Consider the following 26,236-nt stretch of genomic DNA (forward strand, 5'->3'; position numbering starts at 1 on the left):
GCTCTGCAGCACCCACCTTCCGCCGCTTGTTGGTGAAGGGGAGCACCAGCCACGGCATGGCCCCTGTGGCTTCTTGCCAGCGCTGCTGATCCTGCTCGGCCGACACAAAGACGATCTCCAGGCACTGCTGCCGCTGCTGCTGCTCCAGCACCGCTCCGGCTTTGCCTCGGGCTGGCTGGAAGCGCGCGTAGAAGGCGGCCAGGCTAGCAGACAAAGACATCCCCGCCGAGCCCCACGCAGCTCCCGCACCCGGGCACCGGGTACGCTTAAGACGGCCCTGCAAGTAGTGCTACTTTCACAAACTATATACTTTTTTGTGCATGCTTCACAATTGAGAAAACTGTACCGCAACATCCAGAGAAGTGCCAATTTTGAAGGATAGCTCTGCTTCATTTCACTTGGGAACTACGAATCAGGTAGACCTACATTAAAATGAAAACTGAACAGGTTTCTCTCCCCTGTGCTTGCTTGTGTCCCCTGCGAGGTTGGCCACATGGTAAGGAGCAATGACTGTATCCAACATTCTCCTTTTTGCTAGTGCCTTGGACTCTTGCGTTACCAGATAGGCCAGTTTTAATGTTGTGCAGCTGGGGAATCAAGTGCAACTGTTGCAGTTGGGGGAGATTTGCTGCATAACAAATTGCACCCTCCATTGTGCAACAAAGTTACTAGCAACCTGTATGTGCATTCTCTTGTGCAACAATGTTCCACTGCAGCAAAACATTTCTCCAGCAAAGCAACAGTATTGCTACATGGTTTTAACTTGGTGGTACATTGGATACAACCCTAAGAAGAAAAGAAGAGCCTGCTGGATCAGACCAATGGCCCATCTAGTCCAATATCCTGTTCTCACAGTGGTCACCCAGAGGCCTCTTCTGGAAGCCCTTAAAAGGACCCAAGCAAAAGAGCCCTCTCCCCTCCTACGGTTTTGAGCAACTGGTATTCAGAAGCAGTGCTGCTTTTGACCATGGAGGCAGATCATAGCCACCATGCCTAGTATCCATTGACGGCCTTCTCCTCCATGAATTTGTCTAATCCTCTTTCAAAGTCGTCCAAGCTGGCTCCTGTGGGAGCGAGTTCCATAGTTTATGTATTGCATGAAGAACAGCTTTCTTTTATCTGTCATGAACCTTCTTCCATTGTGCAGCTTCATCGCATGCCCACGAGTTTCCGTATACGTTGGTTTCTCCTGGCAGTAAATGCTTCCGAGGGAGACTAGGTTTCTGGTTGGGCAGCACTGAAGCACCTCCTTGTACTGTGTTCCATAGCTTAGCGATGCGCTGTGGGAAGAGTAGGTGCACAGGAACAAAGAAAGAGATTCTGAAAGGCGCTTCATATGCAAAGTGAGCAGTCATGCACTCTGCTTGGAGTAGGGAGGGGGCTTCCAAGCCGACTGCAGCTGCTCTCCCATCCCAAAGTGGCATTAAAACCCACCTTTGAAATGAAAGGAAGCAGAAGAGAGTAGGGAGGTGATGGGTTCTTTCCCCCTTCGGCCATGCACAACCAGTTATTTTTATTTTTATGCTTTAAAAAAAAGCCCCTCCTCTTTCCCCTGCTTAGAATATTTTGCCATTACTCCAGAGTCAAAACAGGCTGCAGGCTCCTCACCTTGGTGTCATTGGAGAGCCTTCCAGATTGGAGGAAACTTTGCTTTCCAGCCTAATTAAGCTCTGATGACTTCAGCTATCTTCCCCACCCCTGATTAAGGCCACAATACTAATTAAACTCTTGGATAATTAAAAATGCAAATTGTCAGGATCCACAGCAAGCCTCTGTTTTCATGCTTCGGGACAAGAGAGGGAAGAGTTGGTAGACCCGCAAGTGGGGCATAGCAGTAAATTGTGCTCAGTCCCTCTCTTATGTGTATCAGTGACATTGGCTGCTGGGAGTAGGTTGTTTCTCATACCCTGCAGTTAGAACATTGGATTAAACCAAGTATGTGCGTAGGTATGTTCAGTTGGGTGTGAGCTGTATTGCTTCAGGAATCAACTTGAACATCCGTCTAGACAGCACTACAAAACACATATGTTGCATAAGGGGGAGGGGAGTTTTAAAGGGATATATGTAGAGTGCAGCTTGAGAGGTAGAACACATGCTTTGCATGAAGGATGTCCCAAGTTCAATCTCTGGCATCTCCCCAAGCAATGGGGAAGACTCTGGTCCCAAAGCCTAGGTGGGGTTTACTAAACCACCACCTGCAAATCTGCTCTGTCCCATTAAAAATTCTTAGGCTCCACCAGAGAAAGGGGACAATGGGTTCTGCCCATTCTGCACAGACACACAGGGGGTGGGGGTGGGGGGAGAGATTTGGTTCAGATTTTAGTGTGGTGCTGTCTAATTCACACTTTCTGTAGCACTCTGTGAGCTGAAACACAGCCATCTTTTGAAACTGGCACTTCTCTGAATTTTGTAACGCAATTCTTCAACCCTATTCTCAGACTCCGTTCCCCACCTGCTCTGCTGCACACCTCCAGTCCTGCTCATTATGGCATCTGGAGGGACGTGCGGAGGGCAGGACCAGGGGAGGGTCCAGTACATTGGAAGAGTGTGTGTTTTGTAAGCAGAGAGCTGCAGGTTTGTTCCCTGGAGTCTCCTGGTAGGAAGATGAGGTACAAGACTTGCCAGGTGGGACAGAGTGGCTGTACTAGCTCCCCAGAAGGTGGGTTACCAGGAGGGTGAGACCGTGGGGAGGTCAGCATGGTACGAACACACCAGCAGGCATGTCAGATAGTCTCTACTGGTGTTGGCCTCTCCACTGCCTCTTCCCTCTCCTTCCTAGTAAGCAACAGTGACCCACTTTTCAGAAAGCTGGGTAGCAGCTTCACCCCAACTGGTGAACCACTCCTGAGTGAATCCCCCCACCATTGTTGATAGTTCCTCTTCCTCCCCTCTACCACCACCAAGAACCAATGAGGAAGCAGGAAGTGGTCCCTGCTGCTCCGCCTTCTCACACCATTGGCTGGGCCAGATCAAGGGGCAAATGTACAAGTAGGTTACTGTAATGAAGAGCAAGAGCAGGTCTACAAAGGGCAGCTGTTGTCAGTGGGCCCCAGGTCCAGTATACCTGAAGGAGCGTCTCCACCCCCATCGTTCTGCCCGGACACTGAGGTCCAGCGCCGAGGGCCTTCTGGCAGTTCCCTCACTGCGAGAAGCAAAGCTACAGGGAACCAGGCAGAGGGCCTTCTCGGTAGTGGCACCCGCCCTGTGGAACACCCTCCCATCAGAGGTCAGAGGGATAAACAACTACGTGGCATTTAGAAAATACCTAAAAACAGCCTTGCTTAGGGAAGTTTTTAATCTGTGATATTTGATGTATTTCAATGTTTGTTGGAAGCCACCCAGAGTGGCAGGGGAAGCCCAGCCAGATGAGCGGGGTATAAATAATATATTATTATTATTATTATTATTATTATTATTATTATTATTATTATTATTATTGCTGGGGTGTGGGCTCTTGGCAAATGCCCAGCCTTACCAATCATTGCTGCCACCCCTCTTTTTGATAGGCTGTCCAGTAACTCCATTGGGTGAAGAAGCTGTAAAAATTAAACGGATTTAAAAGAAACCACACAAAGAATAGGGTGTGCCTAGCACTTTCCCAGTTGGGACCAGCTACTTGGAAACAGCCATATAATCATGGCAGCTCATCGTGGAGTTTTGCCAGATTTGACTCACTGTGTGTCTCTTGTCTGATAGCCCTGATTGGCCGACAGTTATGGCAAACTGTGCTCCATTGTCCTGTCTATGTGTTTAAAATGTAACAAAAGAATAAACAGGGAGTCATTGTCTCAACCTGTGGTGGATTTCCCCTCCCCTCCCCTCTCTTTCTCCTTCTCGCACACAAAGAGCTGCAGGTGTTTTCCTGGAGACACAAAAGTTAACAAGGATAGAGGTGTTGGCCAACAGCCAGGAGGATAAAATTGCCCAGAAGAGAAAGATGAGGAACTACAAGAGTCGTCCCATGCTGAGTTTTTGTACCTTTGTGGCTCTCGAAGCAAACACATAGGTCAGTAATCAAAGGTTTAGAAAGTCATTTGGCTCCTGCAGCTTGGCCTCCGAATCAGAATGCAGAGACCATCTGCTGGGCTGAAGCTTGTCTTTTGAGGGCTATCGACCATGTCCCAATCTCAGTTACGCCACTGTAAGCCCAAAACTCTGCCCTGGAGAAAGTCAAAACGAGTCACTTTTGGCGATACATCAATGCAATTGACGATAATCTGATTCCCCTCCCAACCCTAACCCACCCTTAGTAATTCTCTCTCTCTCTCTCTCTCTCTCTCTCTCTCTCTCTCTCTCTCTCTCTCTCTCTCTCTCTCTCTCTCTCTCTCTCTCTCTGCCAGGGTAATATTTGTGCCCTGGCCCCCTTTTTAACTGTGTTGTCATGGCGATGGGCTTCTCTTCTCTGGAAAGGGTGAGGAATCTCTGAATTACTGTCCCCAAACGTTTATCTACCCACCTCAATCAAAGTATGAGTTCAATGAAAGTGCAAAACACAAAGGAATAGCAGCCTTGGCTGTTGTTCCGACGTCTCCTGGTCTCCCCTCTTTTGGAGGCCAAAGGCTTCACTGCCAAGCTCATCCCCAGATGCCCCAATAAAGCCCATGCTTTGTCTAATGGTGGCAATGTTGATGGCAATCGGTGGGAAGAAGGGATTGCCAAGTGGGCACTGGAATGGTGTGCCTATCTTTTAGCGCTTTGCAAATGGGGCCTTTTGTGGGGGGCAGTCTGTGTTGCTGAACAATAAATGGAGTTTATGCACATAGGGGAAGTTTTAGGGGGTTTTTGGGTGGGGGAGGGAGGAATTCTGGCCACAGAAACATCAGTAGTGCAGCAAGAAAGCCAGAAGTTCAGGGTGTCTTCATGCTCACAGACCTGGCACCTCACAGTCATGCCCCTTCTAGGATTGTGCAGCCTTCTAAGATTATACAATTTATAATCAATTTCTGAATGCTATCCTACTCCGTGCAATACCCTTTTTGCAGCTGCAACTCTGGTTGGGAATGAATCAGTAGGCAAAATATTCAGGACTGGGAACACCTTGGAGTTAGAAATACAGTAGCTTGTTCCAGCCCTGCTTAAGGGATTCCATCTTTGCAAATGCCTTTATGATAGAGCACGAATCACGTCTTTTAGACTAGGGATGGGAAACCAGTGTCCTGGAAGCCAGGTGTAGCCCTCCAGACCTCGCTATCTGGCCATCCTGGCTCTTCCCAGGCCATGCCCCAGGTCACACACCCTCACCCCAAGATGCACTCCTCATTTGCCCTGCTCTGCCCCCCCAAGTGCTATTGCCTGGCTGGGGTGAGTTCTGGAACCAAGATGATGCTCTCGATCGTGGATGCCGGCAAAACCTTTGGCATCTTGGTGACTGTATAAAAGAATCGCTTCCATGCGCTCCAGCCACTTTTGCCTCTGGTACTTTTTGTTCCTTGCCTCTCACCAAACCCAGTTACTCATGTGACCCCTGGAAGTGACAGAAAGCAAACCCTTGATAGGAAAAGAAGTGAAAGGTGTCCATTGGATTTTTCACTCCTCTGAATATTGCAAGACAGCAGTTTAAATGTATCAAACTGCACATTTACATGAGTATTTTGAAGGAAAAAATATACACGCATATTTTGAGAGAGAGAAAGCATATATTTAAATACTTATTTTGGGATGATTGGATTTTTAAATAAATAAATAAATAAATAAATCACAGAATACTGTGGGCAGAATTATGAGTAAAAACGTGGGGAAGTGACACAGTCTCTCAAGAGTCAGATCCGCTAGTTACTAGCTTGTATTCTTTTTGAGGTGCTGCTATTGCGTGGACAGGCGGAGTCCCCCAAACCCCCAGGTGACCCCCTGAGTGGAATAAAGATGCAGGACAACATGCTATGGAATTCAAATTGGCCACAACTTTATTAAGATTCAGATGTAGGGAGACTTTGGCTCAGGCATTGGGCGTTATCCTTCCCAGCCAGGGTTCTGGGAGGCCTTGGGGTTATCCACATGCATAGGGGTTGGGGCTGGCTCTGGAGAACATATGTTCAAGCAGAGAGAGCCCACCCCCTGTTCGCCGCCGCTGGAAGGGGGAAGTGATGATGCCTATTGGCATGGTCAAGGCTTCCCCCAATAACCCGATCTTGTTGCCACAAAGGGGGTGAGGTCTCCACCTCACGCCCTTCGCTCTAGGAAAATCGCCAAAGAATTCTGCCCAAGGCCCGACACTGCCAAAGTTGTGACGTATTGCTACGGGAATGGCAAAATCTGCCAATGCAGGAAAATTCATTTCCGACCCTTCAACAGCGGTCTTGACGTAGCAGCGCCTGTGAACCTGTAGAGAAAAGGTTAACCTGCAAAAGAACTTGAATGAGGGTGTGGAGGGTGGGAGAAGCTCTGGAACCAACTGGTGCTTGGAGGTAAGATTCAAATTCTATTGTGTGAGCCGGACAGTCCCTCCCCTTACCTGGCCATCTCCTGGCAACACCTCCCCAGGCAGGATTGGACGCTAGGCTTGGGTAGGCGGAGACCCCTGGCATCCTACCTGGGAAGGCGGTGCCAGCCCCGAACTACCAGGGAATCGCCCTCTGGGATCAGGGGGCTGCGTCTGATCACGCAAAAGTCGCCCCCCATTGATGTGTGGAGCGGTCATTGTCAAAGTCCTCCTACAGATGCAAAGAGGAAAGAACTTATCAATAATGACTGATGATTTCTGATTACGTTTCTTTACTGCAGATCTCCCCTTGGCAGATGGACTGATCCTATTTCTACCCTTTCACATCCAGGTACTGGGTTTGGGGTGGGGTAGTTTGAAGCATTTATAAGACTAGTACATTGACATTGGATTTGTAAGAGTAGCTTAACATTCCATTTCCCTTCGCAAGGAATTCTGTGGATTGTAGTTCTGAGAGGGGAATATGAGCTCATAACAACTCTCAGAACCCTTAACAAACTCCAGCTCCCAGAATTCTTTGGGTGAAGCCATGGCTGTTGAAAGTGGTGTCATAGGGTGGCCTCAGTATAAGGAACACCAAGACTGCATATGAAAATGCACTTAGATTTCTCACAGAAAGAATGCACCATACTGGCATAAACAACCAAAGTTACAAATAATTTCTTATGTTAACAATACTCCAATGTTCATTTTTATAAGCTGCTGGATACTGGCTTTGCATGTATCATTTTGCAAGAACCCTCACTGTGTTCTGTATTGTATCAGTATGAGAAAGCCAAAATAAATAAAGAGTGTGGCACTGAGAAACATATGTATAACTTTAACAAAATGGCAAAATGCTCAGTGCGTTTCAATGGAAGCCTTCCTCAGTAAATTTAGTTTACTGATCTTTCCAGTAAGGCTACACCACCAGGAGTGGTGATGACTGCAGTTCATCACAGGTCACGCCATGGCTGAACTGGGATTTGAACTCAGGTCCAATGACTGTCCGAAACACCTCCTCTCACCCCCAGTGTCCCAGCCCCATAGAGGGTGTACATGGATTTTCAGGTGCTCCTCCTGGTGAAAACCATCATTTCCGCAACACTGGCACCACATAGTGAGATATAAGCATTGTTTGACACTTGAGTATCTGGTCATTTTATCATGCAATTTCCTGGAGAGTTCAGTCAACTCAGCTTTTGGAGGAAGGGATCTTGTGATGGGTAAATCTGCCATATTCAGTTCCTTTCAGTTTCTCATTTTTCCAACCTTAGATTCCGTTTTCCACATTTCCACGTGTGGGTTTTTCCTTTTTAAGTCCTCATAAAAATCCACCAGCTTTTTAGTGTGAATTTCTCCCAATATACACATTTCGGCAAAGCTGTTATGACATTTTGGCATGCTTCATTCAATAATATATGCAGTTTTATGCACACTTTACCCTAGTATATGCCTTTGTGCATGCCGCACTGGACTTAGAGAACAGCACTGCAAAATCTGGAGAAAGGTGAATTCCAAAAGATAGTCATGTTTTGTCTCACATATTGTTCTGGAAAATACAGATTCTCTGAGTTCACCTTTGAATGTGAACTGAATTGAGTTTCTTCTCCATCTGTAGGAGGGGCATTGGCCAATCCACAAGATGTATTCCTCCTTAAGAACAAGAAAAGTCCTCTCTCTGTTCTGTGTCTGTATGTGTGTGTGAGAGGCCTCCCGCTTCTTTCCAGCAAGGGAATGTAAGCAGATATTGGCCCAAAAGCACTTTGCTCAGCAGTTTTTGGCTTGTTTTAATTGGCCAGCCCTGCAAGCATTCTGGACACTGTACCTGCGCCAACAAAAATTCTCCACTTAGGTTCAGCGAGTCCTGATTCTGAGAACAGGAGAGGGACATGGACTCACGAAAAGGAATGAGAAAAGCCAGGCTCATGTGTTAAAACAATTCCTTGGAAAGGTGGTGGTGTGAGGAGAACATGTATAGAATATAGAAAATACCAGCTACACCCATTTGCTGATTGTCCTCAGGAGCCTATTTGACTTTTCCTGGCGTAAAGATTACTGCGGCTGTTCTTGAGCTTCCTTTATGTGTGTGTGTGTGTGTGTGTGTGTGTGTGTGTGTAAGATGCATGTTTCATATCAAAACAGTAGCAGGTTGTTTCCTCTGAGAAAAGCCAAAGGAAGCCAACTGACCATGCATTGTGGTTTGCCAAAGGCTTGACCATCTGAGTCTCTTGATCAGGCATCCCCAAACTTCGGCCCTCCAGATGTTTTGGACTACAATTCCCATCATCCCTGACCACTGCTCCTGTTAGCCAGGGATCATGGGAGTTGTAGGCCAAAACATCTGGAGGGCCGCAGTTTGGGGATGCCTGCTCTTGATGGTCTGGGGAACCCAAGAAGGCTTATTTAGCTCCCAGTGCGAAGCCGAACAGGTCACGCTGGTGAGCTGTATTTGGCTTCCTAGGTCCCAAGTTGGACAGACCTGCAATTCAGATGGTCAGACTCATTTACTTGAGATCTGTCTGATGCCAAGGGGCCCGTCTTCCCACCCCAGCCAGAAATGTTATCTAGTGTTCTCAGTTCACAACCCTGAAATCCATGCTCTACCTTCTAAAAATCCCCCCAGATGCCTCACCAGCAGAGATGTGGAAATCTGTCAGTTTTGGTTTCTCTTCATTTTTCATTTTTCCAATCATAAATTTGGTTCTCCGCTGTCAGGGGATTGTTGCGGCTACTCCTGAGTAAAGACGCTCCAGTCCGTTCTGTCTTTAAGGGTTTTATTGTGCATACTACTGGTATTTACAGTGCAGAGATGGCAGGAAACATGCCCTCCTAGTCACTCGCAGAATCCGGCAATGGCGCCCGTCTGCTTCGGGGCCAGCATAATACAGTAGCTTGGACACCCCAAAACGCTGCCCTCTCACCCTACATCTGGGCTCTCACCTCAATTCGGGTGCCGGAAGCGGCTGTGCTCCCTCCTCCAGCTGTGGGCTAGGGCGGTGCAGGGGCTCTGATACATCGCTGAGCCTTCCTTCCTCCACTAGTTGGCTTGGGCAGTGCAGGGGCTCTGATACCTCACTGAGCCTTCCCTCCATTCCGCTTCCCTCCTCATTCCCCCCACCTGACCCGCTGCTACCGCTCTCGCTGGGCGAAGTGCTGGTCAGGATGATGGGGAGAGGCTCCCTGTAGGGAGTCCCCCTGACATCTGTGTTTGATTTTTTAAAAAAAGTATTGCATTTATATCCCACCCTTTTCTCCAAGGAGATCAAGGTGGCATATGTGGTTTTTGCCCTCTTCATCTATTCCCCACAACAATCCTGTGGTGTAATTTAGGCTAAGTGGCAGTGACTGGCCCAAGGTGACCCAGTTTGCCTCATGGCTGAGGAGGGATTTGAACCCTGGTCTCCCTGGTCCTGGTTTGGAATCCAACCACTACACCATGCTGGTGTCTTCCTGAAAATTCACCAGCATTTTGGTGCAAATATTCCCCCAGTAAAGCCCTGTTTCTGTGTAATTTTGCCTAACACATGCACTTTTGCAAAGCAAAAAGTTTGTATGCTTGTTTTGCCAACCCTCAGTGGTTGAGCCTCCTCCTTTATCAAAACCAAGGTTTAGAAGGCTTTGCAGTGACTAAAAAGCTCTCCTTTTGTGTTGATTGCATGGCTCTAGGATGCTGGAAACAGGGAACCCACTGGGACTCTGCTGCAGAAATTGCAATGGGTCTTCAGCCTCCCTGCAACCCCCGAACAACTACTTCTCTTGCCTTTGCTGAAGAGATGCTGCCGGGGTAGAGAGCCCTGGGCAAGCTGGCCATACAAGCTAGCCATCTAAACCCTAAAGAAGCCTGGGGACTGTAGGTTATCCCTAACAAAAGCGACAATTCCCAGCACCCTTAACAAACTACAGCTCCCAGGATCCTTTGAGGGAAGCCATACCCTTTAAAGGTATGGTAGCGGTGTGACTACAGTCTCCCCTGGAATAAGGCAGCTTCCTGCGTTACTAGTTACTGATCGGAAAACGCTGCAGTCAACTTCTCTTCCACTACATTGGGCAACTTTCGTGTCATTTTTTTAAACATGCGGCATCTGTTCAGAGGTTCTCCTAATTTAGTGGTTTTCCCACCAGCCTGTAGATCAGCATCATTCCTATTTTCCAGTTGGAGATGGAACAAAGGTGGAGATTGCATCTTGCCAAAGGCTACTCTATCACTGAGCTCAAATGTGGATGCAGGAATCACAGCTCCAAACAAGTGCCATGCCCACTGGTGAGAATAATGGATGTGTTCAAAGCATTCTGTTGAGTTCATACGTGGTGGGCATGCTCCCTCCCTCCCTCCCTCCCCTCCCCCTCCCCCTCCCTCTCTCCCTCCCCCCTCTCTCTCTTACATTCTATACATTTTCCTTGGACATGCATGCATTGCCATAATTATACCCATATATTTAGAACACTGATGCAAGTTTTAATCTGTTTTTAGTTTATTTGTTATTTAAACTTTTTGAAAGCTTAACGTTATTGTTGTTAATTCTGCTTATTGATAATTTTATTGTTTTATATATTTTTTGCAAACTGCTTTGAGGGTTGGTTTCTTTGGTATTATTATTATAATTATTATTATTATTATTATTAAATATTCAAAACAGTTTTAAACAGTCTACAATCGCAGAAATAAGGTGGATTCTAAAAATATACACCTCAAATGTCAAAAGCCACAGGCCAGAGATGCACCTTCAGGATTCTCCAGAAGCTGTATAATGAAGGTTCCAGACACATCTCTGTTAGGAGTTCCACAGTTTAGGAGCCACCACAATTCCTCCTCCTGGACCACCGCCCCCCTGAGCTTCCACCCTGAGTGGAACGACTGAGAGGGCCTCCTCTGCCAATTTTAGCACCCAAGAGGGTCTGTAGGGAAGGAGACAGTCTTTCAGGTATTTGGGGCCTGAGTCATTTAGGGCTTTAAACACTCATATGGCCCCATTGAATTGAGCCCAGAAATGAACTGGCAACCAGTGCAGCTGTTTAAAAAGGGGATTATATGAGATCTAGATGGAAGCTCAGCCAGTAATCTGGCTGCTGCATTTTGGACCAATTGAGACATCTTCAAAGGCAGCCCCATGTATGCATGCGCGTTTATATTTTTACCTTGCATTTTAGCCAACAAGGCTCCCAAAGTTGCCTATATAAATCAGAAAACATGACCAACAAGAGTTAAAAAGCAGTATGCCAAAACACATAGCCTTACAAAAGTGCGAGATGAAAAACTCCCTTTCATGCTGGCTCTACTTTTGGCTTGCTTTAACTCCTATGATCCCTTATTGTTAATGTATCCTATTACTGAAGTAAATCTCAGTAATGACTTTGGTAAAGAAAACAATAATAAAAAGTTCATTTATAATACATTCCTGATAAGCTTTTCTGTCTTTTGAACCATCCACACAGTAATGAACATAAATGCTGTGCATTTTCTAAATATATCTTCAGGATTTCCCAGGGCATTTAAAATTAGATTTGAGTACGATCTTTTAGAGAAACGTAATGATTCCTGAGCCTCATCTGAGGCAATTAAAAGAGGAACTTTGACATTTAAGATATCATTCTCCCCCTTCATTAAACAATTATAAATAATAGCAATAATTAACAAATTTGCGCCATTCATTATCTGCCTAAGTAAACCTTTCAGGTTAATAATTGGAGCCGTTAACTCTCACCTTTTAATCAAAGGACTGCCTGCTTCAAAGAAAATGAAAGAAACATTTTTCGCCTAAGGATGGTTGATAATTGCTAAAGTCTGGTCCGACCCAAAGACAAATGGACAGTCAAGAGGACTCAGGGGTTAGGCTGAATGGATGTTTTCCCATAGCCTGGTGTGTTAGTCTTCTGACAGCCTATCCAGATGCATAGATTCCACATGGAATTTGATTTGTGGCGCAGAATATGAATTTTGAAGCTCCAGGCTTTGACTCCTATCCGCAGAAAGTTCAAAGAATTGTAGAGTTGGACAGGACCTGAGGCGTATCTAGTTGAACCCTGTGCAATGCAGAAATCTTTTGCCCAACGTGGGACTCGAACCTGCCACCCTGACATTAAGAGCCTCATGCTTTACCAACTGAGCTGTTTAAACCAACCAGAAGTAAGCAAACTGTGATCAACTTGCCCTGCTTACCTCTTCCTCAGCTTTTTTTCTTTCTAGGCTAACAAGTTCCAATTGCTGCAACCGTATCTCAAGGGGAGTTTCTCCATCTCCTTTAAGTTGCCTTTTTCTGAATCTTTTCTTTTTTCTTTGAAAAAAATAACAGTAAATATTTATTCAAAATCCAGCTTAAAAATACACTTTTCTGTCGGAATTGCGCCACTTTGTGATTTGCAAAAGTGACCGCACCATTTCGGGGACATGTGGAGACGGGAATTGGATCACCTGCCTCCCTCCACATCCCATCCTTTCCATCTCTTTGTACTCCAGCTTTGTTTGCCTGCTGGAGCGAGACATGAAATTGTGCAACATTTTGCACTGAGCATAAAAGTTCTCAAGGTCAAACAGCCCAGGCAGCTTTCTGACTACGGTGTTTCATACCAACCTGGAATTCCCTTGGGAACAAATTTTCTCAGGAAATGTTGCCATTTCCGGCCTCGGTTGAAAGTCAGGAAAAGGAGCGGGGCATTAGCAAAAATGTAAGAGCTCACCAGAACGTTCCTTTTTTCTGTTTCTCCCTGCACTGCTTCCTTGTGACATTTGCAGCCATTTGTTGCTTCCCCCAGAGCAGCTCTCTGAAGCCTATGACCTTTGGCCCAATGGTTGGGTGGGAATAAGTTACATTTAGGATTTCCCCACCGCCGGCTAGACACCAAGTGTGTGCTTTGTCAGGTCGGAAGGAATCTATCTGGGTGAGGTTAGGGCTACCTGCCCTTCTGGCTGACCTTATGGGGGCCGTGTGCTTCCGCTGGCAAAATTGGGCAGTGAAACAAATGCAAATTTTACCTTTGTACAGGAGGTTAGTTTCTGCAAACACTCACATGCTGCCCCTCTTTATTGTCCATCCAGACAATTCCCAGAGTGGTTTAACAATCAATCCCTCTTTGCAGGGAACTCTGGGAAATGGAGCTCTGTGAGGGGACTAGGCAACTCTCAGCACCTTTAAAAGACTACCGCTCCCAGAATCCCCCAAAAGAAGAACTGGAAATGCTCTGGAGACTCTCTGAACTGGTTCTTTCGTACAAAGACTACATTCCTAGCACCTTTTGACAAGCCGCTCTCTTTTTTTCAGTCGCTATGGATTTTGAGCCCAAGTGCAAACCTGATGAAATATCAATACAGCTGTAATAAAGATAAGTTTTGTGGAGCTGTAGTTCTGGAGCAGAGGATATTCTTTGCGTACAGAAGGTCCCTGGCACCCGGGAATGTCCCCTGCCTGAAACCTTCAAGAACTACATTGCAGAGACAGAGGTGATGAAGGACAAGCCTTGCTGGTAGGCTGCTAACAATTAACTAAGGCCACATTGTGACATTGCCATAGTACTTGTAAAGCACTATGATGCCGCTTTAAAAACAAAACAAAAAGTCATGGCTTTCCCAAATAATTTTGGAAGCTGTAGTTTGTTAGGGGTACTGAGGAGTTGTTAGCAGATTCCTATTCCTCTCACAGAGCTACAATTCTTAGAGTAGCCCTTAGAGAGCAATTGACTGTTAAACCACTCTGAGAATTGTAGCTCTGTGAGGAGAATAAGGGTCTCCTAAGAGCTCTCAGCCCCCTTAAGCTACAGCTCCCAGAATTCATTGAGGGAAGTCATTACTGTTTATAGCAGCATGACTCTGCTTTAAATATAAATCTAGGGAAGTTTTTAATGGCTGGTGTTTTGATGTATTTTTAATCTTTTGTTGGAAGCCTCCTGGAGTGGCTGGGGGAACCCAGCCAGATGGGCGGGGTATAAATAATAAATTATTATTAATTATTATTATTATAAATTATTATAAATATTAATATTATTTATTATTATTATTATTATTATTATTATTATTATTATTATTATTATTATTATTTGGTGTCAATGCTGCCCAAGGCTGCCACTGACACCAAGATATCCGGGATGTTAAGAGCAAAGAAGAAATGGTGTCTTGCTCTTGTGCTTTTAACCGCAGCCTGTGCCATAATCAGCAAGTGAAGCTCCCCCCAGTAAGGACATCAACCTCACCACTGTGGTGCAGTGGTTAGATGGTTGGACTAGGACCTGGGAGATCAGGGTTCAAATTCCCACTGGGCCTTGAAACTCGCTGGGTGCAACCTTGAGGGCCTAACCTACCTCACAGGGTTGTTGTGGAGATTAAATGTGGAGGGTAAAAACCATGTATGCCACCTTGAGCTCTTTGGAGAAAAAGGTGGGCTATAAATGCAATATATAATACTAACAATGCCTGGAGGTCAAGGCACTGGTATTGTCACAGCGGCTAGCTGTGTCAAGCCTATCCTTGGTCAGTATTCTTATGCCGTTACTTCTAGCCAGCTGTATTTTGAAAGGATGTTATTGAACAACAAATGGTCCTTTTTCTGACATGTTGTTTTCTCCCAGTCTTAATGCTGAAGGCAATTCTAGCTAGTCGTTCATCTTCATTTAGATACTTTCCCCCTCCCTTTTCTCACTCTCACCACTAGGTGGCAGTGTAATGGCACTGACTCGCACCTACTGTGGCGATGGAAGGATACACAACCACACCTTTGTGTAGAAACTTGGGATATAAAGCGTTACCCATTTTGGATTCAATTAGCTTTCTCCGTTTTCTCCCATTCTACCCCCACCCCCACCTGAAATGTCTCATTTGGTCACATGACATGTCATCACCATGCCTGTTTCAAATGATAAACCAAAGATAAATTTATGGAGCAGATATTTTCAAAGTTCCAGATTTCGGATACTCAAGATATGGACAATGCGTTGAAATGCTATATGCAAATAAAATGCTTTTGTGGCACAAGTGCAAGTTTTGAATCCAGTAAATATGAAGGGGATGTACCGCTTTAAACCAAAAAAAAAGGAAAGGACCACTATAAAGATCTTTATTTAATGTGAGATGTTAGCCCCAAATCCAGAAACATCCAGCCATTTAAGTACAGATTTCAGAAGGTTGGCAGGGTAAAGTATTCCCCCCCCTTCCTCTATCAGTTTTAGAATTCTCCAGGAAGAACTGAAAATCCTCTGGATACTTTTTGAACTGGATATTTCATATTAAGACAACTTTTCTAGCACATTTTGACAAGGGCCTCTCTCTTTTCCCTTCAGATGCTCTGGATTTTGAGCCCCAGTGCAAATAGCAAAACAGCTGCAGTAAAGATAAGTTTTGTGTAGTCGTAGCTCAGGAGTGGAGGAACTGCTTTGCATGCACAAGGCCCAAGGGTCATTCCAGTTAGGGCTGGGAATGTCCCCTGCCTGAGGACCTTGGAGCGCTGTATAGCAAATACAGAGGTGACAAAGGACAAGCCTCCTTGGTAGCCAGCAAACAGTTGACCAAGGTCACATTCACTCGATAGATTTAAAGCATTATGGTACCACTTAAAACAACCATGGCTTCCCCAAATAATTTCAGGAGCTGTAGTTTGCTGAGGGTTGTTAGGAGACTCTCACGGAGCCACAGTGCCCAGGCTGTTTTAACAATTGATTCCTCTTCACAGGGAGCTTTAGGAATTGTAGCTTTGTGAGGGAAATAGGGGAGGCCTATACTCCAGTGAAAGACAACTCCGGCAACTAGGGTTGCCAGACTCAATACCGTGTTTCTCCAAAAATAAGACACCGTCTTATTTTTATTTTTCCTAAAAAACCCACACACGGTGGTTTATTTTCAGGGGATGTCTTTTTTTTAAAGTATGGTACAGTTTAACCTACAAGGTTAAACTGCCTATCACTAGGGCTTATTTTTGGGGTATGGCTTATTTTCGGAGAAACACGGTAGTGGACAGGACTTCTGTGCCTTTAATTGCCCCGCTCTCTTTTGAGTCTGGAAACCTTAAAGAGAAACCAGCAGACCCTTTGTTGAATTTCCAAGCAAAGGGTCTGCTGGTTTCTCTTTAAGGTTTCCAGACTCAAAAGCGAGCAGGGCACTTAAAGGCACAGAAGTCCTGTCCACTATTGAGTCTGGCAACCCTACCAGCAACCCACACAATTTCAGTGGTCTCCCATAATGCAAAAACAGGGGCTGTGGTTGACCAAGAACTATAGACTACTGCTAGTAAATATAGGCATATATGCATCGTGGCTGAAAAGGCACTTGAATACGAGACCACATACTCACTCACCTTACACTCACAGCATCAGTCAAATACATATAAGTAGGAGGCTCAATAGCCTAAGAAATTTTATGCACATTCTGCTTTATTTATTTGGTAACTTATATCTTCTTCTTCTTCTTCTTCTTCTTCTTCTTCTTCTTCTTCTTCTTCTTCTTCTTCTTCTTCTTCTTCTTCTTCTTCTTCTCTCAGAGCCGTTTCTTTGTAGCTCCCAAATGCCCCCCACACCCAGACATTGTCCACCCAGACTGAGACCTCCTTCGCTTGTAGAGTGAAGTGCATCATGGACCCTCAAGATTATTCTCTGGGCCTTGTGAGTTTCTAAATTGCATCTTAGGAAGTCCTTTATTCAGGGTGAGATTCGGGGTCTGTGTCAAGGGGCTGTGGTGGTGGCCTACGGAACACTTGAGTGGTAGTATTTTGCAAAGTGAAGTGGGGGATTTAGGTTGTGCCAAGAGACCTTCCTCTGACCCCCTCTATAGGGCAAGGAATTACCAGAAATGCATGGAAATACATGTCTGCTTATGTGTGTATAGGGTGGATTAGCTGCCATTATTTGCAAAGAAGATTATAACGAGGAGAGGAAATGTCACAATGCAAATGAATGGACGTGTCAATATTTGGTAGAAAGAATGGAAAGAGTAGAAAAGCCGGGCCCCATGTCCTCAGATAAAATAGAGTCCCAAATGCAGCTGTTGGCAGACAGAGATCTGAGGAGAGAATGTGGTTGCTAAGACATCCTCTGGTTGGGGGATTTTGCCTTTCATTTTTAAACCAATAAAGATATCCCCACTTATGGTCCCCTTTAAGCTCTCGTAAGCAAAAGAAGGTCAGTCTGAGAGATGTGGCTTCAGCTGAAGACCCTCAAGAAGCACTTAAGATGCATATAGCAAATGCCATTGGGTCAATGGCGGTAGTGTTCTTCCATCTGAATTGACTAGTGGTGTTCCATTCAGTCAACCTGATCCTAATTTAGCACTGGCTTTTAGATGGGTTATTAAAGTTTCACTCATTTCCGTTTATTTAAAATGACTCTGAACCGTTTTGTGTGTCTTTACGATGGGGAATGTTAAGCCACATTTCTCTGACCCCCCCCCCCTTAGCACCACTTGATTCAACGTTAGCTTGCAGATTTGCACCACGAGTAAAGCGATGCCAACTCGATCCCTCTGTGTTAGATCTTGAGATTCGGCAAAGTTTTTTTTGTGCGAGCAAGTTCTTGGCTTGGTCAACTGTTTAAAATATTTTTTTTCCCTTATTGTATTTGTTTTCATAGCACATTTTTGTGTACACTTATAGTCCCATTTCTCCTCGTAACAACTCTGCGGAGGAAGCTATGCGAAAAACAGTGCTTGCCCATTGGCTAACCAGGAAGCTGAGCCAGAATTTGAATTTGAGTTTTCCACAGACTCATACCTCCTCTGGTCTTGTGGTTTTTCAATAGGACACCTCACTTGCCTTCCTGCTGAATGTCCATAGCAAGCAGGGCAGAACTGAATTTTCATGGGCAAACATTTTCACTGTAAAAGAGGGAGTTTTGGCTCCCTAAATGTCCCTCTCAGAAAAATAAGTTTTCTGCCATGCCTGTTTCACCCATGTGGTGTTTTTTTTTTTAATCGTTAATATTTCCAATATTTACCCAATATTACCACAGTTTTGGGTAATACCAATTAATGCCAGAATAATCCCAATTATTTCCAAATTTATACAATTTAATCAAAGTGTTTCACTCCTGTGAATTGTTCCTAAAGTTTCTTCTGCAATGACGTTGTTTTGCTCGCAGCAGAGCATTTTCTTCAGGAGCTGCCAGGTCGTAAGCTTCACGTTCTGATTCTACTGAAGACTGTCGTAAATCTAGCACAGGGGTCAGCAAACCTTTTCAGCAGGGGGCCGGTCCACTGTCCCTCAGACCTTGTGGGGGGCCGGACTATATTTTGAAAAAAAATATGAATGGATTCCTATGCCCCACAAAAAACCCAGAGATGCATTTTAAATAAAAAGGACACATGTAAAAACACCAGGCAGACCCCACAAACAACCCAGAGATGCATTTTAAATAAAAGAACACATTCTACTCATGTAAAACCATGCTGATTCCCGGGCCATCCATGGGCCGGATTTAGAAGGCGATTGGGTTTGGGGACCCCTGATCTAGCACATGCTCAGGATTTCTTTGCACCTTATTGTTTCAGCAGAGCAAGCAGGAGAGAAGAGAGACATGGGCAAGAGGTTCTCCAGAAAGAAAACCACCCCTGCTTCTTACCTGGGCTGTCAGGACAATCCCAGTTGACTTCTTCAACTTCCTGTCCTACATGTTTCTGATGGGTGAGAGGAACACAGAAAGAAAGGTACATGCCTAGGCCCCAAGGGGCTACACAGCCGATGCATAAAATCCTCATTGCATGCAATGCAGTAGGTGCAGGGGCCAAATATGTCTTCCATACATCTCTATCTGGCCCTTGGGAATCTCCTCAGGCCACATACCTCCCTCAAACATGCTGACTCCTTGTTGGCCACACTTCCTCTCCCCAGCCCTACTTCATCCCATCCTTGAATCTCCCCCCCCCCCTGGTAGGAATGTGTCTTTGAACTCTGATATTATTTATTTATAGAAGTATTTCTGTACTGCCATATGGCAAGCTTTTGAGGCAGTGCAAACTGCTAAAAGAACAAAACATCATTTTTATATGGCGCGATATATTTTCTATTGTAAGTTTTTCCCCATAAACTGCCCTGAGACCTGTGGGTATAGGGCGGTATATGAATTTAATAAATAAATAATCCTTATTAGATAAATAAATACATAAATTGAATGTGAAAGTAGAGGTAATCATGAAGTCAACGGACTGCAAAGGTGTCTTGGCACAAAGAAGCCTTCAAGAGACTCCTCCTGCAAGTCAAAAAGTGAGGGTGGCTCCAGAGTCTCTGCAGGAAGAGTGCAACATTTAACTCTAAATTGTCTAGCTGAGTCCAGTCAGGCCTCTGGAAGACAGGGGACAATGAACAGCCCCCCTCCAGGTGACTGAGGGTGCAGTCATCTAGACACTTACCCAAAGATAACTCCCACTGAAATCAGGGGCTGATTTCTGAGTAGACCTGTTCGGTATCCCAATGTGGACATCCTTCCATAGCAAAACCTTCCATGCCGAAAACTTGATAAGGGCTACACAGGAAGGCCATTTTGGACGATCTAGCTCGCCACTCTCTACATTGGCTGGTGGTGGCTGTTCAGGGTTTTAAAATAGTGATCTTCCCTAGCTCTTTCTCTGGAGACGCCGGGGATTGAACTCGGGACATTCTGCACTCAAAGCCACATGTTCACTGAGCTACAGCCCTCCCCAAATTTAGAGCATCATACCACATGACTCATCTAGGTCAGTGTTTCCCAAACCTGGGCCTCCAGCTGTTTTTGGACTACACTTTCCATCATCCCTGACCACTGGTCCTACTAGCTAGGGATGATGGGAGTTGTAGTCCAACAACAGCTGGAGACCCAAGTTTGAAAAAAAAATGATCTAGGTCATTCTTATAATGCACTGACTGGCAGTGACTGTCCACAGTTTTAGGCAATAATCTTTCCCAGAAACGCTTGGAGATGCCAAAGATTGAATCTGGGATCTCCTGCATCCATAGCAGGTATTCTACCATGGTCCTTCTCCTGTGGTCCTTCTGGACCATTTTTCTCCATGCCATGCTACTTTTCCATGTGTTGTTACTTTTGAATGGAGGAGCTTTCATTCACAGTTGGTATACCCCAGACACAAGTCTGTCTCCTCAGTGAGATGTTGGCTACCGTGAAAGGAAGCCAACCAAAAGCCCGGTCACGAGACCCACTTTTGCCTTAATACCACCGTAAGAACTGATACAGCCCCCTGGATATCTTTCCCCCCAAGGAGTTATCTCAAAGCCAGGCATTCTCTCAAAGTCATTGAGCTGGCAAAGTAAACAGAGGTCATTTTACCTGGGCTAAACAATAGCGTTGCTGTCATCCATGCCAGAGATGGAGCAGTTAGAAAATGCACTTGAAAGCTGGCTTTGAGACTGGTTGCTAGGCTGAGACAGACCAGGTGCCCTGTCTCAGTTTGGGGGCAGACAGTGGAATGAGGCACATCAGCGGTCTGGCTGGATCAACCTTCCTGGGCAAATTCCAGTTCCACCAAGTAAGCAAAGAGACTGGGAAAACGGAGACCAAATTTTGCATAACGCTGAAGCGCGACTGACTTTAGCACGACACTTTCGGTAATTTCTAATGCAGCCCTTTGGTTTTGCACTCCTTCTGAATGCTGTTGCACGTGGGGGAGAAATTCAATTCCATTCACACTGAAAGACAAACGTTCAAAGCGAAGCCAAATGTAGCTATCCCTTGAAATTCACGGCTCTCTGAATTCTGCAATGTGGTTCTCCAGTCAAGGGCTGTGTGCAAAAATGAACAGGCTAGGGGCAAAATGTGCATAACAATACACGGATCAGTGAAAATGACACACAAACATGCATTATATATTTGGGGAAATTCCTTTGCAAATATGTGCATACCAGGCAAAATTCCATAAAATGTGTGTATATTCGGATAGATTCACACTGAAATGCTCAGGGGGACTTTCCGTTTGAAAATAAAAATAAAAATCTTGAACTGATGTGGGAATGTGGAGAACAGAATTTAAAATTTAACGCTTAATAGATTCTGTTGAAATTGATCAATGTTATATTACAGCAAAATTAATAAGATATTCTAAGAACATTAAAACAAGAGAAACTGAAAAAGAGTGAAATGCATAGATTTGTGCATCCTTGCTTTCGCACTATCAGATCAACTCTCTCTTGAGAGATCTCTTTCAGTCCTGGAGCCAAATCGAAACCACTTGGGCCATTTTGTGAAAGTTTTGAGCCATGCTAGAAAATTCATCCTCCCTGCCCCATGATTTTTGTAGTGTTCCTTGTATACTCTACCACCCCAACACTACCTGACACGATCCCGTTCTTCCATTCCACCCCATCCCCTTCCTTCCTGTTCATTTCCTTTTCATTTTTCATGGCTTTTAAAATAATTTCCCTCTTTTCCTATGTTGTTTCATAAAAAATTGAAGGGACAATGTGTGCCACACTGAAGTCAGAAAGGAATTACTTTCACTTGCTTTCCTAAACAGTAGCTGCATTGATATGTTGTACTTTAATGTAAAGGGTCATTTCTTGATTGCCAAACAGCCATTCTCCCTCACAGCCACACACTTTAAGATTATGCAATAATCTTATAATTATATGATTATACTCTAATAATAATTATTAAGAGTGTATTGCAACAATGAATGCAGATCTCCATACGCTGCATTTCAGCTAGATCTGCTATTTTCCACGGGCAAAGGATCTGGAATGCGCCAATATTTTCTTTTGGAATGACTTTTGTTTTCCTTGAAGTTCTATTGCACGTAACAGAACTAGCACACCATTCTCTCTCTTAACTTCTTAACTTTAATCCTCATTTTCTCAATATACATAAACAATCCCTATATGCCCTCACACACACACCCCAATAAACTTTCCACTTTCTTGAACCTGAAACACCTTGTGTTTTCTGTTGTTCCCAAAGCTTTGGAGCTCACAGACCAACTCCTCATCAGTGTTCTTCTCACACGCGTTCTCCAGAGTGACCCTAGGAGCCAGTCCTCTGTAGCTGACTCACCTCCGTTCACTCTGATTGGCTTTGACCAGAACAAAGGGTGAGGACTTCTCAGTGGCCCAAAAGCTCTCCTCTCCTGCAGATTGGATGGCTTTAGGGACAGGGACTCTACAACGACTCTGCTACAGAAATAGTATTAGTTCCTTGATCCTCCATGACCCTAGATTACACTCTGTGTCAATTCCTAGAGAGATTTCTTTCCTGGCTCTACTCTCTGAGATCCCTTTGAACTGGAGATGCCAGGTAGTGAGTCTGGAACTGTATGCAGGTGTGCTGAAAGGGAGCTTTTGCTATTATCTTCCAGAAAGCTACTGGACTGTAATACTTTCCCCCCAACTTGCTTTTTGCTAGATTTTTATCTCTATCCAGGGGGAATTAGAGACTCCAAAACACCCTGGGTTTCACGGAGTTCATTCTCTATGCCAGCCTATACCATCCTTTGAAAACAGTATTTAAGAATATGCGTTGCGTTCCTGATGCGTTCCAGTGAATCCAAGGGGAGATTTATTTTCTCTCCTTCAGCAGTTGCTGGCTCAGGACCTTTTTTATAATTATCTTTGATTTGCTTCTTAATCTACTGCTGTCTTTAATCCTCCCTCGGGCTCATAAAGAGAGAAAGAGAGAGGGAGGGGGAAAAACTCTATTGGCTTCAAAAAATAACCTCCACCTTTTTTTGGCAACAGGTTATTTTTCTAAGTGGCTAATTGTGTGCCGGATTTTTTTTAGGGAAAAAAATCACTCGCGTCGTTCTTCCAGTATGTGTCAGGCATGGATTCGGCATTAATCACTCGCTTGCTCTGTATGGCATTTATTTCTTCAGGAAATGAATCAGACAAGAGGGACCTGCACCTCCTCACCCTCCCCTCACTCTGCCCGTTTTGCCAGGGAAGAAGGCAAGAGGGTTTTTGTGTGTGTGTGTCTTTCTCTCTCCCCTCCCTCCCCTCCTCCTATATAACACACCCCCTTGCCTGTCTCTCCACCAATGAGTTTGGCTTTGCAAATTGCGTCTTCTGCGGCTTGAGTCATCAGCCACGATCACTTCGCAGCAATGAAACCGCAGAATCCCCTTCCAAAAGCGAGCGGTGAGTGCCAGCCAGAAGCAAATAGAGAAATGAATGTTCATGCCCGTCAGGGTAACGAGAATGGAAACAGTGTGTATCACTTCTTAGTCTCAGCTCTGCCTGCCAACGCCTGAATTCCTGCAGTTAAAAAGGGGGGACTGAAGTGAGGAGTTCATTGCCTCCTCTCCTCTCCTAGCCAGAGTTCCTACTGGAACTCGTCCTTACTGTACTACTGGCTATGTTGCATGTGGTGGACTTAGATTAGGAGAGCCCTGGGACGTCTGCGGATGCAGAAGACTGTGTGCCTGTGTGTGCATTCAGAGCCTAACTCATAAAAATAAAGGTGCTCAGAATTAAGACAGCAGGAACCATGTTTTGGGACCAGGGATGGGGGAGAAATTTGATTCAGTTCACATTTAAAGCTTCGGAAAGAAGAAGCAATCTGAAACACAGCCATCCTTTTAAACTTCGCACTCCTCTGAATTTTGCAACGCAGTTCTCCAGTCATGAAATGTGTACAAAAATGCACAATAATGGGTCGACGATGCATATAAATGTATAGATCAGCAAAAAGAACATATGAAACTGTAGTAAATTAGGGAAAATTGCTTTGCAGATATGTCTATGAGGCAAGACCACAATTTCTCTTGTTGTCTGTTGGGCAAAATTACACGAAAACCTGTATATGAGACCTTAATAGGAGGGCTAGGCAATAAGACCCCTACTCCTCTCCCAGAGCTAAAGTTCCCAGAATGGTTTAACAATCAAAGCCTCTTTACAGAGAACTTGGGGAACTGGGAGGGGAATGTGGTGGGTGGGTGTCTCCAAGCAAGTCTCAGCATCCTTAACAAACTGCAGCTCCCACAATTCTTTTGGGGAATCCATGACTGTTTAAAGTGGTTTCATTGTGCTTTAAATGTATGGTGTGAATATGGTCTTAGTCATGATAACCAGGACTTTTTCTTTTCTTTTCTTTTCCAGCTGGAACTCAACAAAACTCAGTTCTGGCACTTCTCATGCGGGTGCTATTGTCATTCTAAGAGAATGAGGGAAGTGTTCATGGTGAGTTCTGGCACCTCTTTTTTCTGGAAAAATAGCACCAATAATAACTAAAAATGTAGGGAAATTGATGTCCAGGGATGGTGGGAGGTTTTTTGAGGGGACAGCAAGATCAGATGCTGACATCCAAAGATGGTGGGAGATTTGGGGGGATAGCAAGATCTGCAAGGCCATGCCAAGCTAAATGGGACCTTCTTGTTCAAAGGCAATGTAGCCCTGAATACCATTTTCAATAGCTATTGCCCCAAATCCTGCTTTTTTGGCATTCTGGGGAGCATTGGGTTGGTTGCTGTGGGAATTAGGATGTTGGACTCAATGATGGGACTCCTGGGCCATTCCTGCAAAGCTCTGCTTACATTCTTACATTCTGGGTTTTTATGTATTAACTTCTCCTGCTTGCTATAATAATCTTTTCATTTTAACATCTTTGTGTTTTCTATGTTTGTTTTGTTAATTGTAAGTGTTTACTCAAAACCTGCCAGTGAGTCCATTTCTTTACATTGTTTCTGTAAGTACAACATAAATGGTTCCCAGCCTTTTTTAAAACCTCTAAAATCGACATTATTTTGATCCAATTGTCGTGGGGCCCTTAAAGGCATGGAGCCCATAGGTTGGAGCCTACTCTGCCTATTTGGTAGCCTGGCACTGACCATTAGCTGCTGGAAGGCCTACGTAGCCAGTTCATATGGGCCACAACAGGGGAAGAGGAAGCCCTTTGTGTATGAAATATTGTGTATTCCTCAGTGCTCTGTATAAAGGATATCCCGGATAAGAGCTGCTGATAGAGAATGCAGTGCTGATTCCTTGGTAGAACAGTCTCTTCCTTATTAAGGCCGAAGGCAGGGAATCAAATCAAGGTATCATGGGAGTCAGTCCACAGTGTGAACTTGCATCACTAGTGCCCAAAACTGAACAGACCCTGGGGATTTTCCGGGTACTTCAGAACCACCCAGTTTTTGCAATCTATTGGTAGTTTTCTCTTCCGTGAATTTGCCCAATCCCCTTTCAAGCCCACCCTACAGGAGTGAGTTCCATAGTTTATCTACGCACTGTGCAAAGTCACACTTTCATTTGTTTGTCCTGAATCTTTCCACGTTCAGCTTTGTTGGATGAAATGGCTCCATGGCCACTTCTTAAACCTCGCCACCCCTTTCCCAGCAAACCTTCTGGGCAGATTCCACCCCTGTCTTTTTGCAGAGCAACGCTTTTTCAGCTACACCTCTGATCTCCGTGCTTCATGGCGAGCGCTGCGCTGCGCTAGCTTTGCTTTGACAGGTCTCTGGGGGATTTCAAGGAAGTTACACACCCACTTCATTCACGCTAATCGGCTGTTTAACGCAGGAGAGTTCAGTGTTATGAATGAACGCGAGCGTGTTTTGGCTTGCCGATCAGCTTGCAAATATAATGCTCACTTGTCAAATGAGCAGAGATTCAAAAAAGAAAAAAAAAGAAAAAGGGGAGGGGGAGAATCCCAGCAACCTTTATGGAAACGGAAACTGATTGAAACCATATTCTCTGAAAGTGAAAGCTCTTTGGGGTGGGGGGTGGGGGTGGGGACTGCATCCACTCTTCCTTTTAAGTCCCAGCAAAAGTTGCTCCCTGCCCTTGCTGTGGATCTCTGAGTCACCACTCTTGGTGAATGTGGGAGGAAGTGAAACCGCAGCCTGTTCTGGAACAAATTTCATGCAGCTGAATTGAGGTCTTGCAGGCTTTTCAGCATGCTGAATGCTTGGATTTCATTCATATCTTTGGGGGA

General features: G+C 45.0%; 1 long non-coding RNA gene across 6 annotated transcripts in view; it reads left to right on the plus strand.

The window, feature by feature from the left end:
• LOC118097159 (uncharacterized) overlaps positions 1 to 26,236 on the plus strand; it is a 119,500-nt gene that overhangs the window by 85,229 nt on the left and 8,035 nt on the right. The window contains exons 4-7 of one of the 6 annotated variants that reach the window (XR_009558596.1): positions 3,847 to 4,006; positions 6,721 to 10,682; positions 18,879 to 23,442; positions 24,403 to 24,483. This is a non-coding gene — a long non-coding RNA (uncharacterized LOC118097159). Of the gene's footprint in view, positions 1 to 3,846; positions 4,007 to 6,720; positions 10,683 to 18,878; positions 24,484 to 26,236 lie in introns of all 6 variants that reach the window. The other 5 variants (XR_004694014.2, XR_004694016.2, XR_004694017.2 and 2 more) reach the window with 5 other exon arrangements.

The sequence above is a fragment of the Zootoca vivipara genome, chromosome 15 (genome assembly GCF_963506605.1).
Source record: "Zootoca vivipara chromosome 15, rZooViv1.1, whole genome shotgun sequence".
In the NCBI taxonomy this organism is placed as follows: Eukaryota; Metazoa; Chordata; class Lepidosauria; order Squamata; family Lacertidae; genus Zootoca; species Zootoca vivipara.